We start from the raw sequence: 24,641 nt of genomic DNA on the forward strand, positions 1-24,641 counted from the left end.
CCTGCTGGGCCTCCCTTTTGGCTTGGGCCACCCAGGCCCTCTCTCTGGGTCCTGTAAGTTTTGCCAGGAGGACCAAGTGACATGCCACAGAGACGCACCCTTCTTTCTTTTAGCCTCATGCCCAGCCCCTCCAGAGCTACCTCTCAGAGTGCAGGGAAGGAAAGTGAATTCCAGTGTGAGCCAAGTCAGGATGTTTGTTTTACTCTATGTCTATGCTACAGGTTTTCCACATGGGCACTTCTTGCTTATTTGTTTGTGTTTTGAGACAGGGCTATAAGTAACCCAGGCTGGCCTTGAACTTGGATAAAGCTATGAATGACCTTGGCTGCTTCTGCTTTCCAAGTTCTGGGCATGTGCCACCACACCTAGCCATTTTTCCCTTTTTGATCTGCAAAGTTCATCTCCTTAGTTTCTACGCCCAAGGTAGCCTCTGTAGCCTCTTGCTCACTCTCTTCATTGCGGGAGACCAGTCACCCTTCTCCAAGGCCTGAGGTTTCACTGTGCTGTAAACCCAGGAGACTTAACTGAGGAGCACACTGGCCAAGTCTGTGCCCTCTTGAAAAGCAAACTTCTGGTTTGAAAGTTAGCATGACGGTCTTATGCCCATAAGACACAAAGATCCAATTCCACGTCTGCAGCACAGGGCACAGAGACGTCTTGGGCACCGAGTGCCATTCCGTTTGGGTGACCTAAGCACAAACAGATCCCAGCCCTGAGGATTAAGTTCCCCCTTAAATACTTGTGGGTTTCGAACTTCAGGGGAAGTTTGCTTGGGAATGCTGTCTTGGGATTTCATCAAACATTTGGGAAAGAATCTGAAAACATCTTTCTAAATCCTCCATGGCCCCAGCCTGAGACCTAGTTGGTTTTTAACGAGCCTAGCTATTAGGGGTTTATCACACTATTATTATGACTGACTGACGACTGACTGAACAGATAGCTTCACCGAAGGTCCAAGGTGGTATGAGTGGACTCGTGGACCCCTGTGGTCCATCTGGCAAGCTCCAGCACACACACTTGAGCTTTCAGAAACAGCTGTCCCGAATCTGATATCAGAATCAGGTGGTGACTCATCTTCAAGTGTGTATGTTTATTCAGTCGTCAAACATGGACTCTGCTGTGCTTATGGTTGCAAGGAAACTCAGAAGGTGAGATTTTTCTTTCTTTCTTTCTTTTCTTTTTTTTTTGGTTTTTCGAGACAGGGTTTCTCTGTGTAGCACTGGCTGTCCTGAACTCACTCTGTAGACCAGGCTGGCCTCGAACTCAGAAATCCACCTACCTCTACCTCCCAAGGGCTGGAATTAAAGGCGTGGTGCCACCACTGCCCGGCAGAAAGTGAGCATTTTGACTCTTCTTCCTCTTCCTCCTCCTCTCCTCTTCCCTCTCCTCTTCCTCCCTCTCCTCTGCTTCCTCCTCTTCCTTCTCTTCTTCCTCCCTCCTCTCCCTCTTCCTCTTCCTCCTCCTCCTCTTTTCTTCCAGCACTGAGGATTGAAACCAGAGCCTTGGCAAGTGAGCCAAGAATGCTACCACTGAGCAATGCCTCCAGACCTTTTTCTATTTTTTTCTTTTTCTTTTTTTAAGAGCTATGTTTATTTTATATATGTCCATATGCTGTCGTTCTCTTCAGACACACCAGAAGAAGGCATCAGATCCCAGTACAGATGGTTGTGAGCCACCATGTAGTTAGTTGCTGGGAACTGAACTCAGGACTTGGATAGCAGTCATTGCTCTTAACCACTAAGTCATCTCTCCAGCCACCCTTTTTTTCCTTTTAGATATGGTCTCATTAAGTAGCCCAGGAGTGCCTTAAATTCACCCTGTAAACTATGGCGATTTTGAACTTGAGATCCTCCTGCCTCACTCTGTGTAGCCTTGGCTGTCCTGGAACTCACTCTGTAGACCAGGCTGGCCTCGAACTCAGAAATCCACCTGCCTTTGAATCCCAAGTGCTGGGATTAAAGGCGTGTGCCACCACCACCCAGCTTCTTTCCTTTTTTGAAAGATTCATTTACTATTTGTGTTTCTTCATCAGGGTTACTATTGCTGTGATAAACACCATGACCAAAGACAATTTGGAGAAGAAAGGATTTATTTCAGCTTGTACTTCCAGGTAACATTCCATCACTGAGGGAATTTAGGGCAAGAAATCACACAGGCAGAATCCTGGAGGCAGGAGCAGATGCAGAGGCCATGGAGGAGTGCTGCCTACTGGCTTGCTGCCCATAGCTTGCTCAACCTGCTTGCCTATAGAACCCAGGACCACCAGCCTAGGAATGACCCCACCCACAGTGCGCTGGACCCTCCTCCATCAATCACTAATTAAGAAAATATCCCCCAGGATCCCATACAGCTTAACCTGATGGAGACGTTCTTTAAATTAAGGCTCCTTCCTTTCATGTGACTGACTCAAGCTTGTGGCAATTAGGCTAAGCCAAATTAGCCAGCAGATTGTGTGCACAGCACCAGAGGCAGCCAGCAGAGGGCATCGGATCCCCTTGAACTAACGTTACCATGTGAGTTGCCCTGTGGTGCTTGAAACTGAAGTCTGGCCCTCGGCTGAAGCAGCCAGTGCCCTAACCGCTGAGCAGTCCCTCCAGCCTGTCTTCCTTCTCTTCTGTCCTTCCCTGCCTAGGCCTCCTGGTAACAAGAGAAGCTGGGAGTTCAAGTGTGAAGGTCGCCGTTTCTAGACTTTCTGAGATGGTATCTGGCTTTTCCCAGAGTGTGATGCCCCGAGGAGGTGGGGTGGTCGTGGAGGAGGGGGTTCCTCTTGTGTCCTTTGCTAGATTTGAGGAGTGGTCTCTTACTTTCTCTGGTTTTCCAAAGTTTGTGTGTTTGTTTATATTTCTTGTTTTGGGATAGAGTTTAGTCTGTAGCCCAGGCTGTCCTGGAACTCAATGCCTCAGCTCCTGACTGCTAGGATGCTGGTGTGGACCACCATACCCAGAAACCTGTTACTTTTTCTTTCTTTCTTTCTTTTTCTTTTCTTTTTTGGTTTTTCGAGACAGGGTTTCTCTGTGTAGTCCTGGCTGTCCTGGAACTCACTTTGTAGACCAGGCTGGCCTCGAACTCAGAAATCCACCTGCCTCTGCCTCCCAAGTGCTGGGATTAAAGGCGTGCGCCACCACCGCCCAGCAACCTGTTACTTTTTCATGGAAGTATTGCATAAGGAGTCCAGCTGTCCTCCTTACAGCAGTCAAGGTGTCTGCCTGAGGCGTCGGCTTCTCCAGTTGCTTGTGTTCTTCATCCTGCATTTTTGCCGGCATGAAGTTTGTTCTCTTCCTCACTGGGAAAGTGAAGACTGAGGACATTCCCACATCCAATCGTGTACCAGATTGTTTTTCTTTTTTTGTTTGTTTGTTTTTTTTTTTTTTTTTTTTTTTTTTCAAGACAGGGTTTCTCTGTATAGCCCTGGCTGTCCTGGAACTCACTCTGTAGACCAGGATGGCCTCGAACTCAGAAATCCACCTGCCTCCATGTCAGTCCACTTCTGCTACTGTGACAAAATGCTCGAGATAACACCTTATAAGGAGGGGAGGTTTATCTGGATCTGTGGTACGGATGAGGCTCATTCACTTCTGATGGCTTGGAAGCAGAAAGGGAGGGACAGGAAGGTACTAGGACCAGATACCAGTTCCCCATCCAATAGCATGGCTATACCACCATCCATAACATCAGAGACTGGGGACCAAGCCTTCGACATGGGGGTGTTTTGGGGCCATATGAGCCACAGCACACATAGGATGTGTTTGGCTTTAATTATGGTGGCACTGAGGACCAGTCCCAGGCCTCTGCCGTTTGTCATCCTGGGGTTGGTAAGCAGAGCCCCAGATAGCCTACGATGATGGGGGGAAAGTGACCTGGACCAGTGACAAAGTCCTGAGAGAGAGCCAGGACATCAGAAGAGGAGGATAGAGGACAGAGAAAGTGTCTTAATTAGGGTTTTACTGCTGCAAACAGATACCATACCAAGGCAACTCTTATAAAGGACAATGTTGAATTGGAGCTGGCTCACAGAGGTTCAGTCCATTATCATCAAGGTGGGAACATGGCAGCATCCAGGCAGGCGTGGTGCAGACAGACCTGAGAGTTCTACATCTTCATCTGAAGGCTACTAGTGGAAGACTGACTTCCCGGCAGCTGGGATGAGGGTCTTAAAGCCCACATCCACAGTGACACACCCACTCCAACAAGGCCACACCTCCTAATAGTGTACCCACTGGACAATCATATTCAAAACATCATAGATGGTAAGAAAGTCTAGGACGCAGAGGTCAGATTTCATTACAGGCGGTTGTGAGCCACCATGTGATTTCTGGGATTTGAACTCATGACCTTCCAAAGAGCAGTCAGTGTTCTTACCACATGAGCCATCTCACCAGTCCAATGTAGAGGTCTTGAATGTTCTGTGTCTTCTGCCAAGCAGGTCCCTCCTCCATACAGGTCCTCAGGGAACGCTTGGTTAGCCGGTGTACTTGTCAGCAGGAAGGCTGTGGGGCTTGCTCACCAGAGTTCTAGTGGGCAGTGGCTTGGGTCAGGCACACAGGCAGGGACCTCGATTTTATTTCATTTTGTTTTTCTTTATCACTTACTTTGACTTATAAATACCTTTTTTTTTTTTTTTTTTTTTTTTTTTTTTTTTTTTTTTTTTTTTTGAGGCAGGGTTTCTCTGTGTAGCCCTGGCTGTCCTGGAACTCACTCTGTAGACCAGGCTGGCCTCGAACTCAGAAATCCGTCTGCCTGCCTCTGCCTCCCAAGTGCTGGGATTAAAGGCATACGCCACCACCGCCCGGCGTGTGTTTTGATCATATAGTCAGCCCTCCCCCACCTCTATCTTGATCCATGCTCCCCGCCTTAGTTTCCCACCCAACTTTGTATCCACCACACTCCCACCCAGCAAGCCCAGTTTGTGCCACCCATTCATTCTCGGGAGTGTGAGCTGACTTAACTTGTCTTTCCTCTTCCGGCCTTTGCTCACCAAGAGCTCCTCTGCTCAAGGGAGGACCGAGTGGCCTGAGCTTGCACAGGTCTCGTGCCTACGATCGCGACTGCTGTGACTTCATGTATGCAGCCCTGCTACGTAGGGGAGACAGTTTCCTGACAGTCATCCACATCCACGGCCTGTGGCTCTTAACACTCTTTCCGCCTCCTCTTCCGCCAAGGTTCCTGAGGCCGGGGAGGAGGGGCTGTCACACAGATGTCCCAGCTAGGGCTGAGCACTCCACAGCATCTTATTCTCTGCCCCTTGAGATCCAGTTGTGGCTCTCTGTGTTGATTACCTATTACTGCCAATAGAATCTTCTCTCTGAGGGTTGTGCTGGAGGTGCACACCTGTCTCCAACACACCAGGAAGGAGCCTGTAGTTTAAATGATTGCAAACTGCCACTTGGGAACAAGGGCATTGAGCACCAACTGTGGACCCAGTACCTCACACATCCTCTCCACAGTGTGGTGTTTGTGTGTGTGTGTGTGTGTGTGTGTGTGTGTGTGTGTGTGTGTGTGTATGTGTGTGTGTGTGGCAAAGCCAGGGGGGTTATTTACTGTCTTCATTTACAGAGCAGGGGAGGAGGCCAAGAGGAGGTGAAGGCAGTAGGGTGCTCAGTGGGGATTCAAACCCAGGCCAGCTTCAGTGGAGTCTGCCTGGGAGCGGCTGAGCCTTAGAGGCCCTGGTGATGTGGGAAATGCTGGTGAAGCATACTTTCCCTCAGGATTCACAAGGTTGGCGCATTCTGTTTTAGTCAAGAGTTCTGGGAAGCCTGAGTTCTTTCTGAGCTGCCATCCCCACTCCCAGAGTGCGGGCTCCCTCCTGCCCGTGGGAACCCAGCTACTGCAGCCAGCAGCAAGCAGGCCTGACTCACAGCCCTTCCCCAGCACTGGCAAGAGGAGTCAGTTCTAACTGCTGCATCAGGACCCCCCCCCCCCCCCCCCCAGCCGCAGGGACTGTCACAGCCTATCTCCCTGGAGAGGCTCATGCAGAAATTGTCAGCCTGTGCAGTCCCTGCTGACAACTCCCAGGCAGGTGACATTCTGCCTCCCTGTGCCATGCATCTCCCAAGAGCACACAGCTCTTAGGCTGCCACAGTGTGGACAAGTGTGCCCTGGACCAACCACAGTGCCTGACAGGGCGGAGGAAAGTTGCTGGCTACTCCTAGCCTCTCCCAGCCCCCCACCCACTTCAGGACTCCTCTCTCTCTCTCTCTCTCTCTCTCTCTCTCTCTCTCTCTCTCTCTCTCTCTCTCTCTCTCTCTCTCTCATATGTTCCTCCTCCCTCCTGTGACACAATTTCCTACATGCTTCCGTCTCTCATCCTTCCCATAGTCACACGCGTTCATGCAGACGTTCCTGTTCTGATACACGGGGGGGGGGGGGGGGGGGGGGAAACCGGCCACCCATCACCTCCTTCACTTTTCAGCCTTTCCAGTGTTCCTCCTTTCCTCCATAAATCCACGTACTCAGAGCTCTATACTGTGATTCAGTGCCGTTCTCTTCTGGTTTTGCTTAATCTGTCTAGCTCCTGGAGAGCAATGTTGGTGTTGCCCACAGGACTCCGGTGTGCACCTGTAGTTCTTCACAACGGGTGAGGAGTTGCTGCTCTTGAATGAGCTCCTGGGGGGGAAGCACAAGCCTGCAGCGCGATGCCTGGCTGCTGTGACCGTACTCTATTCCTTCATATTCCAGAGGAGGTGGACAGCCCCACCCCCAGCCCGGTGTCAGGATGTGCTCTAAACAATGGAGCCAATGCTTCTTTGGGTGGGATTTTATGGCTGATTCTATGAGGGGAGGAGGTCACCGTCCCTTTTTCTTGAGAACTTGTTTGGAGGCCCTAGGAGGGGAGTGCAGCGACTCATGAAGACTCAATGCAGCCTTGACCAAAGTCCTCTCTTCTGGAAAGGTCTCCCCCTGTTGGGTCTAGGGAGAAGCCAAGGAAACTCACTCCAAAGACTCACTCCCTGTTGCCCTGTTAATTAAGGTCGAAATCGACTATGGTCCTGAGAGTCTTCTTTCTGAGCTTGACACAAAATGGCAGACTCTGTCAGCAGGGCTTCTCCTTCTCAGATCTTGTCTGGAGAAGTCACCCCGCCCCCAACACCTCTACCTGCAGAATGTCACAGTAGATAACAGGGTCAGTTACCGTACTCAGGAAGAGAACCTGATCAGCAAGCCCCTGAGTCCCCTGGAATGCCTCTCCAGGCTAATGAGGCATCTGAGTAACCTTAGCCTTCAGACAATGACCTTTGCCCACCCTGGGTATTCCTATCTCTATCCCCCCCCACCCCCCGCCTCAAACTATATAAGCCTTGATTCACCCTGAGTAAAGTTGGGCTGTCTCCTCAAAGTGGTCCCAGAGTGTCCTTATTACCGCTTGTACTCACGGGCTGTCTGAAACCCTTTTGGTCATCTCTGTTCCCTTTGTCTTCCTGGGCTGGTGGCCAATGACTGGGGAGAAGGGAGACCCAGGAGAAGCTTAAACAAAGGCTTTATTTTCTGTATGCATGGGGAGACAGCCAACTCAGGAACTGACTCTCCTCCTCGAAGGGAAGTCATACAGCATTTTTAAAGAGTGGCCTATAAAAGGGGTTGGGGGGGTTGTCTAAAACTTCTTTGACACAGAGTACAGGAGTATCCGTGGGTGGCTGAGTGTTATTGGGGGGGGCTTCTGGTTTTAGGTCCCGGATTCACCTTGAGACAGGGTTTTTCTGTATAGCCCTGGCTGTCCTGGAACTCACTCTGTAGACCAGGCTGACCTTGAACTCAGAAATCCACCTGCCTCTGCCTCCCAAGTGCTGGGATTAAAAGCGTGTGCCACCACCACCCGGTCCTGAATCCATCTTTCTAAACACTTGTTCAGGAGTTTAGGTGATGCAAGAACAAAGGAATGGACCAGATGCAGGAAGCTTATTGAGGCATGATGGGTTTTTACAATTTTTACACTTCTTATGTTTTTTACAATTTGTGTACTTGGGCCACAATCTCCCAATTTACATGCGTTACTAGTTAAGGGACAATTGAGAAACCCCTGGAGAAGCAGGCTGGGCTTTGGATCTTTAACCTGGGTATATGAACTCAGTTCGACCCCTGCTAGCAAAAAAATGGAGGAGCTGCTTTGAGATGGTTAGATTCTGGCAACTGCTTCCTGTCACTCCTGTCAGAGCGGACAGAGACCACCCTTCCTTCACCTCCCAACTGGTGAGAATAAAGTCACACCAGTCCACTCAGCCTTTTATGAGTAGTTTCACGGTTTACAGTAAGATCTGCTTTTTTTTGGGGGGGGGGCTTGGTGTGTAAGTGTGGGGCTTGCACATGAGTGTATACATGTCACACAGTTGTAATCCAACCTGTCAGCTGCCTCCGAGGATTTCCTGTCTCTTCCCTGACTGGGGTTGCAGCTTGTGTGGCTTCTAGGGATCCAAACTGCAGCGTTCACACTTGAAGGCGAGGGCTTTATCCATGGAACTGTCTCTCAGCCCCCAACCCCCGAGGCTTTATGTGTGCACGTGTGAGCTTCTGGTGTCCTTCCTCGAGAACCTCCACCTGTTTTTGAGACAAGGCCTCCAGCCTGGAGCTTCCGGTTAGGTTGAGGGATCAGTGAGTCCCCAGAGTCTGTCTGTCTCCACCAGGCCCAGCTCTTCGCTTCTAGAGATTGACTTGGGCCATTGTGTTTGTGTGGAAAGCGCTTTACAAAGTTGTCTCCCTACCCGTCTCTCTGTGTTTGCTATCAATAAATCATACAGACGCACATCTGGATTAACCTGTGGGCATCACAAGGTAACAGAATGGAAGCTGGGCGGATGTCAGTGTCTCTTCCTGCTCTGAGTCATCCGAGGAGCCAGGCCGTGAGTCCCGGGTCACAGGACACACAGCCTTCCCTCTCCCTCTGGAGCTGAGTGTTTACATGTAGACTTCTCTGGCTTGCCGGGGCTTTCTCTAGCAAGCACTTCCCAGGCCTGCTGCTGAGGGCTGAGCCCTGTTCATCACTGACCGGAGGTCAAGGCAGGACCCTGGAGGCAGAAGCTAAAGCAGAGGCCATGGAGGAGTGCTGCTTACTGGCCTGCTCCCCATGACTCGCTTGCTAGGCCTGCTTTCTTATAGAACCCAGGACCTCCAGCCCAGAGAGGGCACCACCCACAACGGGCTGGGTTCTCACCTATCAATCGCTAATTAAGAAAAATGCCATGCAGACTTGCCCAGCAGCCTGATCTTCCAGAGCCATTTTCCTAATTACGGCTCCCTCCTCTCAAATGACTTTAGCTTGTGTCAAGCTGACATGAAATTATCGAGCACAAGTGACCCCTTGTCAACCTGACACAAACGCGTCACCATTAAACCTGCACCTTCCTTTCTGATTCAGTCTTGGAAGGGCTTTCCAAGACTTTTCATTAAAAACCTAAGTTTTTAGTCTTTAAACCTCTTTAGACTTTTAACGTCCTTACAGCCTTTATAAACTCAAACACATTAAAGTCCAATCTATCTTTTTAAAAATAAATCCAAAATCTCTTTTAAAAGTTTAAAGTTTTTCAGCTGTGGGCTCCTATTAAAAAAAAAAAATAAAAGCAAACTTAATTTAGATGCCTTAAACTCCAACAGTGTAAATAATTCAATGTCAGTGATCGGGGATTCACTAGGGATGTTCTGGGCCCCTCCAGAGAGCTCGGGTCATATCTCCAGCTCCGCCCTCTGGCAGCGCACACAGTTTGTCTTCTTAGGCTCCAGCTTGGCTCCACTCTGTTGTCCTGCTGCTGTTCCCTTTTTTTTTTTTTAAAGATTTATTTTATTTATTTTATGTGTATGAGTACACTGTAGCTGTACAGATGTCTGTGAGCCATCATGTGTTTGGCTGCTGGGAATTGGACTCAGGACCTCTGCTGGCCCTGCTCGCTTCAGCGTCATTCACTGTAGCTGTCTTCAGATGCACCAGAAGAGGGTGTCCGATCTCATTACAGGTGGTTGTGAGCCACCATGTGGTTGCTGGGATCCGAACTCAGGACCTTCGGAAGAGCAATCAGTGCTCTTACCCGCTGAGCCATCTCTCCAGCCCCCCGCTGCTGTTCTTGGTGGTCTTTCTATGGTTCTGGCATCTCCAAAACGCTGGAGTCTCTGGCTGTAACTGAGTTGCACTTTTGCTAATCAGCTCTCATGGGCTCTTTTCTGAGTGCCAAGCCTCAACTTCTCTGCATGACCCCTTCATCCCGTCTCTTTAACTGCCACTGAGGCTGCCCCTTCCCCAGAGACCTTTCCTGGCCTCTCACAGGGCCAAACATCAGCTGCTTCATGTCTTTAAAACCAGCACCACCTGGGTAATGCTTACACATGACCGAGTTCTGCTTCCGGTGAGGTGTATAATCTTGCCGCCTCGGTAACACAGGTTCTGCGTGCTCTCAGGAAATACTTCCCAGAAGATTTCACCTCAGCGAGGCTCTTCTTTTCACTAATACCTCAGCTCCAGCTGACCAGCAGGAACCTGGAGACAGGAGTTGATGCAGGGTGGGGGGGTGGTGTGACTGGTATGACCCCCCACCCCCATAGACTCATGTGTTTGAAGGCGTGGTTCATAGTAGGTGGCACTATTAGGAGGAGTGGCCTTGTTGGAGGAAGTATGTCACTGTGGGGGTGGGCTTTGAAGTCTACTATGCTCAAGTTATGCCCAGTGTGGCACACAGTCTCCTGCTGCCTGTGGATCAAGATGTAGAACTCTTGGTTCCTCAAGTGTCTGCCTGCACACTGCCGTGCTTTCCACCATGATGATAATGGACTAAGCCTCTGAAATTATAAGCCAGTTATAGTTAAATGTTTTCTTTATAAGAGTTGCTGTGGGGGCTGGCGAGATGGCTCAGTGGATAAGAGCACTGATTGCTCTTCTGAAGGTCCTGAGTTCAAATCCCAGCAACCACATGGTGGCTCACAACCACCTGTAATGAGATCGGACACCCTCTTCTGGTGTGTCTGAAGAAAGCAACAGTATACTTATTTGTAATAATAAATTAAAAAAAAAAAAAAAGACTTGCTGTGGTCATGGTGTCTCTTCACAGTAATAGAACCCAAACTAAGACAAAGTGCCATGGAGAGGTGCTACTTACTGGCTTGTTCCCCATGGCTTGCTCACCCTGCTTTCTTATAGAACCCAGGACCAGCAGCCCAGGAATGACACCACCCACAATGAGCTGGACCCTCCCCCATCAATCACTAAGAATATTCCAGTCAGGAGTTAGTGGGGCACGCCTTTAATCCCTCACTTGGAAGACAGGTGGATCTTTGTGAGTTAGAGGCCAGCCTGGTCTACAGAGTGAGATCCAGGATAGTCAGGGCCACAGAGAGAAAGACTGTCTCAAAAAAAACAAAAAGAAAAAAAACAAAACAAAACAAATTCCCCATAGGCTTGTCTACAGTCCTATCTTATGGAGGCATTTTCTCAATTGAGGCGCCCTCCTCTCAGATGACTTCATCTTGCCAGTACAGAAGATGCTGACTGGCTGCCATGCGCAGAGCAGAGCATCATGGGAGCTCATTGCTGTGGACTGTGACATCATACCAACAGCAGGAGGGGGAGGTGGCTCCGTGTGCAGAGCAATTGCCACCCAAGTCCTCAGACTATACTCCCGACCCTCAGCATCCATGTAGAAGCTGGGCATTGTTCAGGGTGTCCATCACTACAGGGCTAAGGGAGCAGAGACAGGTAGGTCCCAGGGGCTCGCTGCCCCACCAGCCTCCCTGAAGAATGGGCTTCAGCTTTACTAAGGGACCAACCCTGACTTTAAAAGAATTAGTCAGGGATAGAGGAAGATGCTCCAGCATCAACCTCAGCCTCCGTGTGCATAAGCATGGGTGTGCACCCCCCCATACTTACATACAACCCCCACACACCTACATATACCATACACACACATACATACCTACACACTACACATACCACACAAGGTACATACACATACACCACACACCACACATACACACACCTACATATACCACACACCACATATACATGCTTACATATTCCACATGCACACACCTACATATACCACACATACCACACACACACACCTACATATACCACCACACACATACATGCCTACATACATCATATAAACACATACCTGCACACAACACACATACCTACATACATCACACACACACACACACACACACACACACACACACACACACGGATGCTATGACCATGACTTAGTGGTGCGGCACTTATGTGGCATGAGTGAGCCCTCACTTCCATCTCTGGCACCAAGAAAAGGGCACTTCATAGTCTAGTCGCCTCAGAGAAGCTGGCAGAGCGTTGATTGTCTTAGAGTCATACAAATGTCCTTCCAGGAGGACAGCCAAGGACTCAAAGGGGACACTCCAAGTGCCTGCTGCCTGTGGCCTCTGCCACCCTTCAGTCCTGTGGGGCTTTTGCAGGGCTCCACAGCCTCCCTGGTCATCCCCAAGTCTCCTGTGTGGGCTGCCCATACCTGGCAGTCTGAAACTGGCCACTGGCCAGTTTGTACATCTGGGATGTGTTAATTGATGGCTCGAAAAATAAGTAGGGTAATCGCATTTCTGGTAAAGAGGCTTGGATAGGTACCATTCCGAAGCCAGATGACTGGGCCACGCCTAGTGGTGTGTGGTCTGGGAGCCTCTGGCTACCTTGCCCTTTCGAGACTCTGCCCAGAAACTGCTGGCAGTGCTGTGGCCTGACTTACAGTGGTTTCCTGTGGAGCCTGTGGCCCCAGTCTGCGGCCTCTCTGCCACCGTCTCAGACACAGCTAGCCATGGGTCCGTATGAGTTCCCTGTGGTTGCTGTAACAAATGACCACAGTCTGAGTTGCTTTAAGAAGTGTAAACTTACTGCCTTTGTCCCAGAGGTCAGAAGTCTCAGATCTGTCTCATTGGGGAAAGTCTGGGTGTGTCGGGGCTGGCTCCTGGAAGCGCAGGGGTGGGGGCACAGGGATTATATTATCTTCCCTTTCCAGCTTCTGGGGGTGCCGCTGGTATCTCATGCTCTTCCTCAGAGTGTTCCCCTCAAGGGCTGCTCCTGCCATCATGTGCTCCTCCCCTGACATTCCCTCACTCCACTCTTAGAGCTTATGTGTTCCATTCTGTCTGTCCCACTGTTTCCTTCAGGACAGACCTTACGCTCCTTAGTCACAGGCACTAAGCAGTGTCTTCAGACACTTGCATCCAGCAGGCACCTCAGCAAAGGCTTGGGTGTGTATGCATGTGTGTGCACGCATGCGCGCACACGCACACGCACGTGCGTGCGCGCACACACACACACACACACACACACACGCAGCACAGTGCTCATGTGGAGGTCAAAGGACACCTTGGGGGTGGGGTGGGGGTGGGGTGGGGGGATGTGGAGATGTCTCTCTGGTGTCTGCTGCCACACTGACTATTCCAAACAAGCCTCTGGCTGGTTCTCCTGTCTCCACCTCCTATCTTTCCATAGGAGTTCTGGGATTATAAATGTGTGGTATTCAGGGTCAAATGTAGGTCACCAGGATTTCGTAGCTGTGTCTGCAGTTCTTCTACCCAGTGAGTCATGTCTCTGGCCCTCACACATTTAAAAAAAAATTCATAGATACGTATATAGTATAGATACAATATGCTGGCAAAAATACACAAAATAATTTTGAAACACTTTTTTTTTTTGGTTTTTGTTTTTTTTGAGACAGGGTTTCTCTTTATAGCCCTGGCTGTCCTGGAGCTCACTCTGTAGACCAGGCTGGCCTCAAACTCAGAAATCCACCTGCCTCTGCCTCCCAAGTGCTGGGATTAAGGTGTGTGGCACCACTGCCCAGCTTGAAACACGTTTTTTTTTTTTTTAATTATCTATCTATTTATGTTGTGTGTATTAGTGTTTTGCCAGCATGTATGTCTGTGTGAGGGTGTCTGATCCCTGGACAAGTATGAGTTGCCATGTGGTTGCTGGGAATTGAACCTGGGTCCTAAGGGAGAACAGTCAGTGCTCTTAACCATGAAACTACCTTTCCAGCTGTTTAAACCAAGTTTCTCTATGGAGCAGCAGGGTGGCTCAGCAGGCAGGGTATTTGTTCTGCAAGACTTGTGACCTGGGTCCAATACCTAGAACTGACATATAGGCAGAAGGAGAGAACTCAATCCACAGAGTGGTCCTCTGACTGGCCACGACCACCTCCCATTACATGCACATTGATAATCAATAAAAATAGAAAGTAAAACAATTATTATATATATATATATATATATATATATAGTTTTACCATATATACATGCATTACATATATATCATACACACATACACACACACACACACACACACACATATATATATATATATATATATATATATATATATATATATATATATATGGTTTTACCATTGGAGTCTAAGATAAATTTGCATACTCGTGAGATGGATGTGTTTTATACAAAAACATTAACACTGTACACAAGCATCTGTAATGTTCTTCAGACTGACCCATATTCTGATGTTACCTTTGGGTAATCTATAGTATACAGTGGCAGAAGGACATTTAGTACCATTTCAAGAACTTCTCTCTTAAGCTCAAGTGCAGAGTTCTTTAATATTAAATAATAATAATAATAATAATAATAATAATTATTATTATTATTATTACTGAGCTGGGTGGCGGTGGCACATGCCTCTAATCCCAGCACTCAGGAGGCAAATGCAGACAGATCTCTGTGAATTTGAGGCCAGTCTAGTTTACAGAGGGAGTTCCAGGATAGCCAGGGTTACATAGAGAAACCCTGTCTTAAAACAAAACAAAACAAATTATTATTTTTTTAAAATAAAACTCAAGCTGTCAATTCAAACAGTGATTTTTAAAAATTGAACATTTTAAAACCATACAATCATAAGAGATAGGAATTAATATATGTATGTAATAGGAATTTACAGTCCTATTAAGCCCATATAAGAGAGACATAATCCAGGTATTTTATTTGCAAGCCATGCACCTAGATTGGGCAGATCTAGGGCTGTACTAACTTATTCCCCAGCTCTAAACCCTTGTTACTTGCTGTTTCTTCTGGCTACACAATTCTGGTCCATGGCAGCCTCCTCCTCATCCATCTTCCTCTCCTCTCTCTATCTTTACCTCCCCACTTGAACCTCCAGTCCCACCTTTCTTCCTCTACTGCCCAATCACAGGCCTTTTGTTGACCAGCTAAAGGGGGGAGAAGGTTCATATGGCATCACTTGAGTACTTGGGGATCTGCTCATTGTCAGGGCAACTGCATCTTGAGGAACCAGCATTTAGCATTAGAATACAAGCAGCATCAGACCAACCCACTACATATATGCGCTGGGGAACAACGGTTTAAAAAAAAATTAGAGTCTGTGCTCCTGAGAGAGAAGAAAGGTCTCCTCACAGTCAAAACCTGTTGGGCAGGGCGGTGGGGACAGTGGCTTGAACCTGAGCCAAGCTGTCCCGGAAGCTACAGGCCAGTGTTGTGTGATGGGAAGGGACATGCAAATCAAGGTGTGAACAGATGTGTTTAGAGCCAAGGTTGCAGTGGTCATGTGACTCAATTTTCACTGTTGACAAATCTTTCATTGACCCACACACTATAAGAAGGTATAGACTATGGCCTCATTTGGAGCCAGGGTCCTTCAGGTATGCTCAAGGTAAGGCCATACTCATACTGACTAGGGTATTCATTGGAAAGAGAGAGATGTTGGCACTGACACACAGAAAATACCATGTGACAGTGGTAGTGTTTGGATGTGGTTCACAAGCTAAAGGACTGTGGCCACCACTACAGGCTGAGAGGAGACGTGGTGAGCGGTTCTCACCCGAAGTGTAGAAAGGCCTGAGTGTATTCACACCTCTGTCCAGGCTTGTGACCTTCACAGCCAGGAGAAAAGACATTGCTCTTTCCATAAGCCAACAGCCCCAGGGGTCCCCAAAGCATCAGAGGGGGCTCATGACAGGCTCCAGGGGACAGTATGTGGCATGTTCAGCAGGGGACCTGGCCAGGACGGCAGGGGAGGGGCTGCCAACCTCAGTCAAGCTGACACAGTTCTGTGGGGACAGTGCTCTCTGGACATCTGGAGAAGGTGGCTTTGTGAACATGGTTACATCAGCGGATGTTGTGTGACAAGGTGGCCTCTGCCACGGGCTTGTCGTCTGGATTTCTGCCTTTCCATTTCCCATCTGTGTGCACCTGAGATGACAGGGCAGATGTTCAGGGGCCTGGCCTTCACAGGCAGGAAATGAATGTTCCACAGGCAGGAAATGAATGGTCCACATACCTGCTCTTCCAGCTGGGAAGCCCCACAGGTGGACATGGGCCTTGCCTCGAATATGCTGGCCATGAGTGGATGAGCATCTATAGCAGTGGTCTTCAACCTTCAACCCGATGCTGCAACCCTTTAATACAGTTCTTCATGTTGTGGTGACCACCCCACCAAACCATACAATTATTTTCATTGCTACCTCATTTTTTGCTATTGTTATGATTCATAATGTAAATATTTTTGGAGATAGAGGTTGGCCACAGGGAATGAAGCTCACATATTGAGAACTGCTGATTTATAGTATCAGGCAGACTCAACCCAATCGTTCCCACTATTGTGGGTGATCGGCTGCCCTGAGAAAGATATAGCACCTAGACAGAGCCATGGCAGCGACAGTCCAACTGGTAGCAAGGAGAGCTATGCTGGGGCTGATGGAGGAGGGGAACCAGCTCCCTGTCCCCATGAGGTTAAGGCTGACACCAGCCTCCATTCTAAGGTAGTCAGTCCCACAGAAGTAGGAAGCCTGACTGCATAGGCCCGGGCGAGAGACACAAATATATCTTGTTCTCTTCTCTGCCTGAGACCGGGCACCTCAGAGACTGATCCTTCTGTCTTGGCTTGGTTTCTAGGTGCTGTAATTAAATACTCCGAGGAGAGCTGGAGAGATGGCTCAACAAATTAAAAGCACTGACTGCTCTTCCAGAGGTTCTGAGTTCAATTCCCAACAACCACAGGGTGCCTTCTTCTGGTGTGTCTAAAGACAGCCACAGTGTACTCATACGTAAAATAAATAAATAATTTGAAAAAGCACCCTAAGGAAAGCAACTCAGGGTTGAAAGGGTAGTGTGGGTCATTGCTCAGGGTACTACCCACTGTGGATGGCAAGGCCAGGTGACAGACAGGAGCTTCAGGCAGCTGGTCTCAAGGATTCACAATCATAGAAAAGAGCAATGAATGCAAACTAAGGTTCTGCTCTTTTTCTGTTGGCCTGGCCTGTGGACGCACCCACAAAATAGGTCTTCCTCCCCTATGAACTAATGGAATCAAGATAACGTCTCCCTCCTACCTCAGCATGGCCAGAGACCATTATCTCACAGGCAGTTCTGGAATCTGTTCACTTAAGAGCACCACTACACCCCCTTCTTAGTTCTGAGGAGCAGAAGTCAGCAGTAGGGTACAGGCAGGCAAACTGCTGTGAAGGCACCCGCCGTGGCTTGCTGATAGCCTTTCCTTGTGTGTCTTTAGGCCAGGAACCTACATATGACCTCCTCTGGCCTCAAGTCCCTCTGTGGAAACAGACACATCCTGAGTTCCGGGAACAGGACAGGAAATTTGAGAACTCAAAGACAGTAGTAATAGAAGTATAGGATATTCTCCAGTGTGTGTGTGTCTGTGTGTCTGTGTCTATTTCTGTGTGTGTGTGTGTGTGTGTGTGTGTATGTGTGTGTGTGTCTGTGGGGCACATTCATGCGTGTAGAGGCCCGAGGTTGACCTAGGTGTATTTATTATTCATTATGTTACCTCCTGAGTTTAGAGGCTGGGCTCTGAGCCTGGAATTCGCTGATGGCACTAACATGGAATCCCCATCTCAGCCTCTCCGGCGCTGGGATTACAAGCAAGCTTTAGGCCATGTGGGTTCTGGTCCAAGCTCAGTCTTCATGCTGGTTCGGCAAGTAAAGACTTGCTGAGGGGGCCAGAGAGATGGCTCAGCAGTTAAGAGCACTAACTGCTCTTCCAGAGGTCCTGAGTTCAAATCCCGCCACCCACATGGTGGCTCGCAACCATCTGTAATGGGATCTGATGCCCTCTTCTAGGGTGTCTGAAGACAGCTACAGTGTACTTATATGCATAAAATAAATAAATAAATAAGTCTTAAAAAAAAGACTTGTGGAACTATCCTAAGAGGTTTTTTGGTTTTTTTTATTATAAAGATTTATTTTATTTATTATTTTATGTGTATAAGTACACTGTAGCTGTACAGATGGCCTTGAGCTATCGTGTATGTGGCTGCTGGGAATTGAACTCTGGACCTCCGCCGGCCCCGCTGGCTCCGGCCCTGCTCTCTCTGGTGTAATTCACTGTAGCTGTCTTTAAACGCACCAGAAGAGGGCATCAAATCTCATTACGGGTGGTTGTGAGCCACCATGTGGTTGCTGGGATTTGAACTCAGGACCTTCAGAAGAGCAGTCAGTGCTCTTACCCACTGAGCCATCTTGCCAGCCTGAGGTTTTTTGTTTTGTTTTGTTTTTATTTATTTTATGTATGTGAGTATACTGTAGCTGTCTTTAGACACATCAGAAGAGGATATAAGATCCCATTTCAGATGGTTATGAGCTACTATGTGGTTGCTGGGAATTGAACTCAGGACCTCTGGAAGAGCAGCCAGTGCTCTTAACCACTGAGCCATCTCTCTAGCCAACCCCCTCCTGAGAGTTTTAAAGTGCAGAACTGGCTGTGTAGCAGGGACATGTAGCTTCCAGAGCATTCTGTCCTCAGTGTGGTTTGTGGTGACATGTTATGGTCTCAGTTCCCAGACTGTACGTACTGAGACCTCAACAAGTCCTCATGTTCTGAGGCTGGCAACCTGGCAGTCCTTCTGCTGGTCTCACCAGGGCTCCTTTATGCTGCTGCCAGTCAGCTGACATCTCAGCTAGGGTGGGGGTGGGATGGAGGTCCACAGTGGCTCCTTGGACACAGTAGTTGGTTCTGGCTGTCAGTTCAGGCAGCGTGTGGGCTAGATGGTCACAGAGGTCCCTTGAGAGCCTGAGCCATGGGCCAAGTGTTCCTGCTACAAGCTGGGAACTGACGCAGTATCAGTTCGGTTGCGTTCTGTGGGCCAAAGTCACACGGCCTTTGTGGGCACGGGGTGTGGGGGGGAGTGGTCACACAGTAAAGGACAGAGGGAGTAGAGGCAGAGTCTCCCAGAACTAGCTCTCTGATGGACCATGTGATCGCCACTCTCTGGAAGAGGCATCAGCATCCTCAGTGTGCATAGACACAGCCATGGTTTATGTGACTGACGGTAGCCATCTGTAGGAGACACACAGGATGAGGCAGGTGATGTCATCTTATGGTCTCCAGGCCAGATCTGTGACCATAGGTCATCAATTCACTCTGCCTTCCCAAAGCCGATCCATCTTGGTTCGTCCTGGTTCGTGGAACAAGGAGCTTGTGTGGAGGTCAGGAGGCAGCCTATGGAAGAAATTGGTTCACTTCTTTTACCATGTGGTTCTAGGGCAAGTGGTTCTCAACCCTGCTGCAGCAATGAACACACAGGCTGTGAGGGGTGCCTGTGTTGTATTGACTCGGGGCCTTTGGGTACATGCCAGCATTGGTAGCTGGGTCAGGGGTGGTTCTATTTTGAGGTATGTTTTCTTTTGGAATCTGCACACTGATTTCTGTAGTGGCTTTGCCAGCTTACATTCTGAGTTCCTTTTTTTTTCGAGACAGGGTTTCTCTGTGTAGCCCTGGCTATCCTGGAACTCACTCTGTAGACCAGGCTGGCCTCGAACTCAGAAATCTGCCTGCTTCTGCCTCCCAAGTGCTGCGATTAAAGGTGTGTACCACTACCAGCATTTTTTAAAGATTTATTTATTATTATAAATAAGTACACTGTAGCTATCTTCAGACACACCAGAAGAGGGCATTGGATCTCATTACGGGTGGTTGTAAGCCACCATGTGGTTGCTAGGATTTGAACTCAGGACCTCAGGAAGAGCTGTCAGTGCTCTTACCTGCTGAGCCATCTCACCAGCCCCTAAAAGCATTACTGTAGACTATGTCTTAGTTAGGGATTTATTGGTGTGAGCAGACACCGTGACCAAGGCATGTTTAAGTGCTTTGTTTGCATGTAAGTCTGTGTGTCACATGTGTGCTATGCACACAGAGGCCAGAAGAGGTCATTGGGTCTCCTGGAACTGGAGTTACAGAGGGTTCTGAACCGCAGTACGGATACTGGGTCTAGAACCCTAGGCCTCTGCAAGAGCTGCCAGTGCTCTTGACCTTGACCTGTCTCCCCAGCCCCTCTGGTCATTTAAAACAAATTAGAACACTTCAATAGGTGAGCTTGCCAAACGGTCAATACTCTCACACAACTGAAGGAGGCTAAGGAAGGCCTGGGCCCTGGACACTGGGGTTTGAGGCCTGGGTACTCTCCTCATGACTGCTTTTGCAGTGGGGGAGGGGGGTCCCCTCCCCATTGTCCTACCTCACCCTGTGCTCCATCCTGCCCTGATGGAGTCAGCCTCTATCTTCTCTGCCCAGGCAATACACTTCTTTGTGGCCCCTGTCTCAATTCCTGCTCCGCTATGAAGTTCCAGGGGAACATGAAGGCCACCTCTGTGATGGCTAACCATAAAAATCCCATCTGCAACAGTTTCTCCCTGCCGGGCCCTTGGCACAGGTTAGCTTGTGTTAGGTGGTACAGCCTCACTCACTGCTGTAACTACTTCCTTCGGGTACCCTGTTCATAACGTGGTCTTGTTCGGACACCATCTTCACAGGTGGAGGGGGTTGAGGTAAATGCACATCCATGAGGAGTCAGGGTTAAAGTTAGTGTGTCGTGGGGGCAGGACAGATATCCTTGCAAAGTAACAAAGGAACAAGACCCTCACTCTGTAAGAACAGACTTGAGAACTTCAAGTTGTGAAGCTGAGAAGTTTTTGTTGTTGGTTTTTCGAGACAGGGTTTCTTTGTGTAGCCCTGGCTGTCCTGGAACTCACTCTGTAGACCAGGCTGGCCTCGAACTCAGAAATCTGCCTGCTTCTGCCCCCCAAGTGCTAGGATTAAAGGCATGCGCCACCATGGCCGGGCTGAGTCCCTCCTTTTCTGACATGTGGGCTCAGTCACAGGAATGCCTCTAACTCCTCAATTGATGTCTTTTTAGACTGGGTCTCTCTATGTAGCTCTGGTTGACCTGGAACTCACTCTGTAGCCTCAAACACATGGAGATGCGCCTGTCTCTGTTACCCTGTCATCCCACCTGGCCTTACCCACAATTTTTCAACTTCAGGATGTTCTAAGAGGCCTAGCCAGACAAGCAGGCACCAGCTGCCAGCTGGGGAAGACCCGAGTCTGGTGCTTCCTGTTTCTCTGGGATTCTCTGACTTTGTATTGAAGATGGGCCATGATGGTTTCTTTCTTTCTTTGTTTGTTTTTTTTTTTTCTTTAACAATTTTTAAGAATTAGATTTATCCATTGTGTGTTTTATATGTGTTTGTCTGTAAGCATATATGTGCACCACGTGTGTGCCTGGTGCCCTGGATTGGGTGGGGGTGGGGAGTGGTGCTGTCATCTCATCCTCTAGAACTGGAGTTATGGATGGCTGTGAATTGCCACTTGGGTGATGGGAATCAAACACAAGTCTCCTGTAGGAGCAACAAGTGCTCCTAACCACTGAGCCATGACTCCTGCCATTGACATTGACAATTTTTTTTTTTATAGGTGCAAAGACTCAGCAGAGAAGCCACTGGGCCACCTGACCAAGACTGTGATGCAGGAAGAAGCTGCAGGGTGTCAGGACTGCTGGCCACCACCAGGAATGAGAGCTGCGCAGGCTCTCGGTATGACTCCACTAGGACTCCCCCACGACTCAAGGCCAGACCCCTGGTCCCAGAACCAGAGGAAGCACAGGGGTGGTGCTTTTGGGGTCTGGGGAGTATACCCCAGCATGGATGCTGGTGCAGTCTCAGACCACAGGCTGTGCCTGTCTACAGTAGTGAGATACTTGGGGTGGCCCACAAGAGGTCATGCTTGGTAGTTAGTACTGGAACTTTGGTGACCTGGAGGTCAGAGAGGAAGCCGACATACTAGGGCTGAAGAATTCTCCGTGGCCACTCACACAGCACACTGGCTTTCGGTGGTGCATCTTTTGTTTGTTTGTTTTGTTGAGACATTGTCTCAGTGTGTTCTTTTTGTTTTGTTTTGGTTTTTTTGGTTTTTTTTGTTTTTTTTTTCGAGACAGGGTTTCTCTGTGTATCCCTGGCAGTCTGGAACTTACTCTGTAGACCAGGCTGGCCTCGAACTCAGAGATCCACCTGCCTCTGCCTCCCAAGTGCTGGGATTAAAGGCGTGTGCCACCACCGCCCTGCTTGTCTCACTGTGTTCTGATGGCTAGCCTGGAACTCACTATGTAGATCAGGATGGCTTCAAACTCAAAGCTCTGCCTGTTTCTACCACTAACACTGTCCATTTTTTAGATCCAGGGCCTAAGGCTTAGTCATTGTCTTAAGCTTAGAAGTGACCAAACTGTCTCCAGTTCTTAAGGGACCTGGGAACTGGCAGCTTTAGGTGTTTCCTTCTCAGCCAAAGCTTGGATGGGGAGGGTCTGGCTGATCAGTCAGAGGGCTCAGGTCATCCCCTAGGGCTGCAGATGGGGCCCAAGTCAGAACAGCAGTGTTACAGGGTTAAGTCTGTCATCTACTAGAAACTCAGAACCTCATGCTGGTCTTAGGCAGGGCTGCAACCCGCCACGCTGACTAGCCAGAGAGGCCTGTCCTGAGGGGCCTGCCAGTGGACTCTGCTTGCCAGGTGTTGGGGCTCAAGAGCCAGACATGGGGGGGCTTTTGGGAAGATGTGAGTCCAGGTTTACCTGCTGTAGGAGTTGAAGCTGTGCCAGGTGAATGGCTGGAGGCAGCAGGAGCCAGAGGCCTGGGATTTCTCAAGCCACCACCCTTCTCTGAGGAGATAGAATCAGATTTCCGCTTTGTGATTTTTTTCCCCCCTGAGGATGGAAACACAGAAGGAGGAGCCAAAGAGGAAACACAGAAACAAGAAAAGAAAACCACTGCTTGAACAGAAGACAGTCTTACACTTAAAAAAGTAATTTGTAAGTAATTTGTAAAGTAAAAGTAATTTGTAAGTTTTTGTTTTGTTTTGTTTTGTTTTGTTTTGTTTTGTTTTTCGAGACAGGGTTTCTCTGTAGCCCTGGCTGTCCTGGAACTCACTCAGTAGACCAGGCTGGCCTCGAACTCAGAAATCCGCCTGCCTCTGCCTCCCAAGTGCTGGGATTAAAGGCGTGTGCCACCACCGCCCAATTTGTAAGTTTTTATGTGTGTGTGTGTATATATGTCTATGGGTGAGTTATGCCAGGTATGTGGGTGCTACAGAAGCCAGGAAAAGGTGTCAGGGCCCCCGAACCTGGGGTTACAGGTAGGAGTGAGCAACTGTGTTGGTGCCAGGAACCAAACCTGAGTCCTCCGCAAGAGCAACAAGAGCACTTAACTCCAGAGCCATCTCTCCAGCCCTAATTATCATGTTTTTGAAGAGAGGGTCTCATTTTGTTTTAAGGGAAGCTCAGGCTTCCCTTGAAACTCACTATGGAATCCAAGCTGGTTTCAAAGTCACGGAGATCCACCTGCCTCAGCCTCCTGAGTGCTGAGATCACAGGAGTTCGGTAGAACAAATGGCCTGAGTGTTGCTGAAGACCAAAGTCAATTTCATGTACAGCAGAAAGACACTTTCCAGTTGGAGGCCAATCACAGCCTAGTCTCATTTTTAGAAGTGTCTCAGGGTTAGTCACACTAAGAAAGAAAGACCCCAGCCCCCATTCGTCTCCACCTGATTAGGGGTAGACACTTTCTCTCCTCTGTTTGATTATGTCACTTTTCTTTCCATGCCACAAGGGATGGGGCAGATACCGAGAACAAGAATGTCAGGGGCTTATGACCCTTCTTCATGACTTCTACTTCCCTAGCACCTCATAGACCAATGTGGTTGCTCAGCTCCAGCCCTCACATATGTGTTCCAGGTATTTAAGAAGCAATGAAGGCCGCTTCTCACCTCTTCTCTTTTGAGAAGAAATTCCAGTGCTGGTGGGATGGCTTACAGGTTAAGGGGACTTGCCACCAAGCCTGATGACCTGAGTTCAATCCCTGGGAACCCATATGATGGAAGGAGAGAACCAACCAACTTCCTGCAAGTTGTCCTCTGACCTCCACTTGAGCACCATTGCAAGTGTGTGTGTGCACCCATACACACAGGACATGTACTAACATTTAAAAAAAAAGAGCCAGGCAGTGGTGGTACACGCCTTTAATCCCAGCACTTGGGAGGCAGAGGCAGGCAGATTTCTGAGTTCGAGGCCAGCCTGGTCTACAAAGTAAGTTCCAGGACAGCCAGGGCTACACAGAGAAACCCTGTCTCGAAAAACAAAACAAACAAACAAACAAAAAAATTATTTATTTTATGTGTATCAGTACATTGTAGCTCTACAGATGGTTATGGGTCATCATGTGGTTGCTGGGAATTAAACTCAGGACCTCTGCTTGCTCCGGCTTAGCTCGATCCAGCACAAAGATTTATTTAATTATTATATGTAAGTACACTGTAGATGTCTTCAGACAGCACCAGAAGAGGGTGTCAGATCTCATTACAGATGGTTGTAAGCCACCATGTGGTTGCTGGGATTTGA

At 48.8% G+C, this 24,641-nt stretch overlaps 1 long non-coding RNA gene across 1 annotated transcript; it reads left to right on the forward strand.

The window, feature by feature from the left end:
* Positions 1-11,569: 11,569 nt before the first annotated feature.
* Positions 11,570-22,981, forward strand: LOC116068116. The gene is made up of 3 exons (XR_004109440.1): positions 11,570-11,668; positions 21,674-21,792; positions 22,958-22,981. It is a non-coding gene; the product is annotated as an uncharacterized LOC116068116 (long non-coding RNA).
* Positions 22,982-24,641: the final 1,660 nt, after the last annotated feature.

Source organism: Mastomys coucha, unplaced genomic scaffold, assembly GCF_008632895.1.
Source record: "Mastomys coucha isolate ucsf_1 unplaced genomic scaffold, UCSF_Mcou_1 pScaffold22, whole genome shotgun sequence".
NCBI classification, from domain to species: domain Eukaryota; kingdom Metazoa; phylum Chordata; class Mammalia; order Rodentia; family Muridae; genus Mastomys; species Mastomys coucha.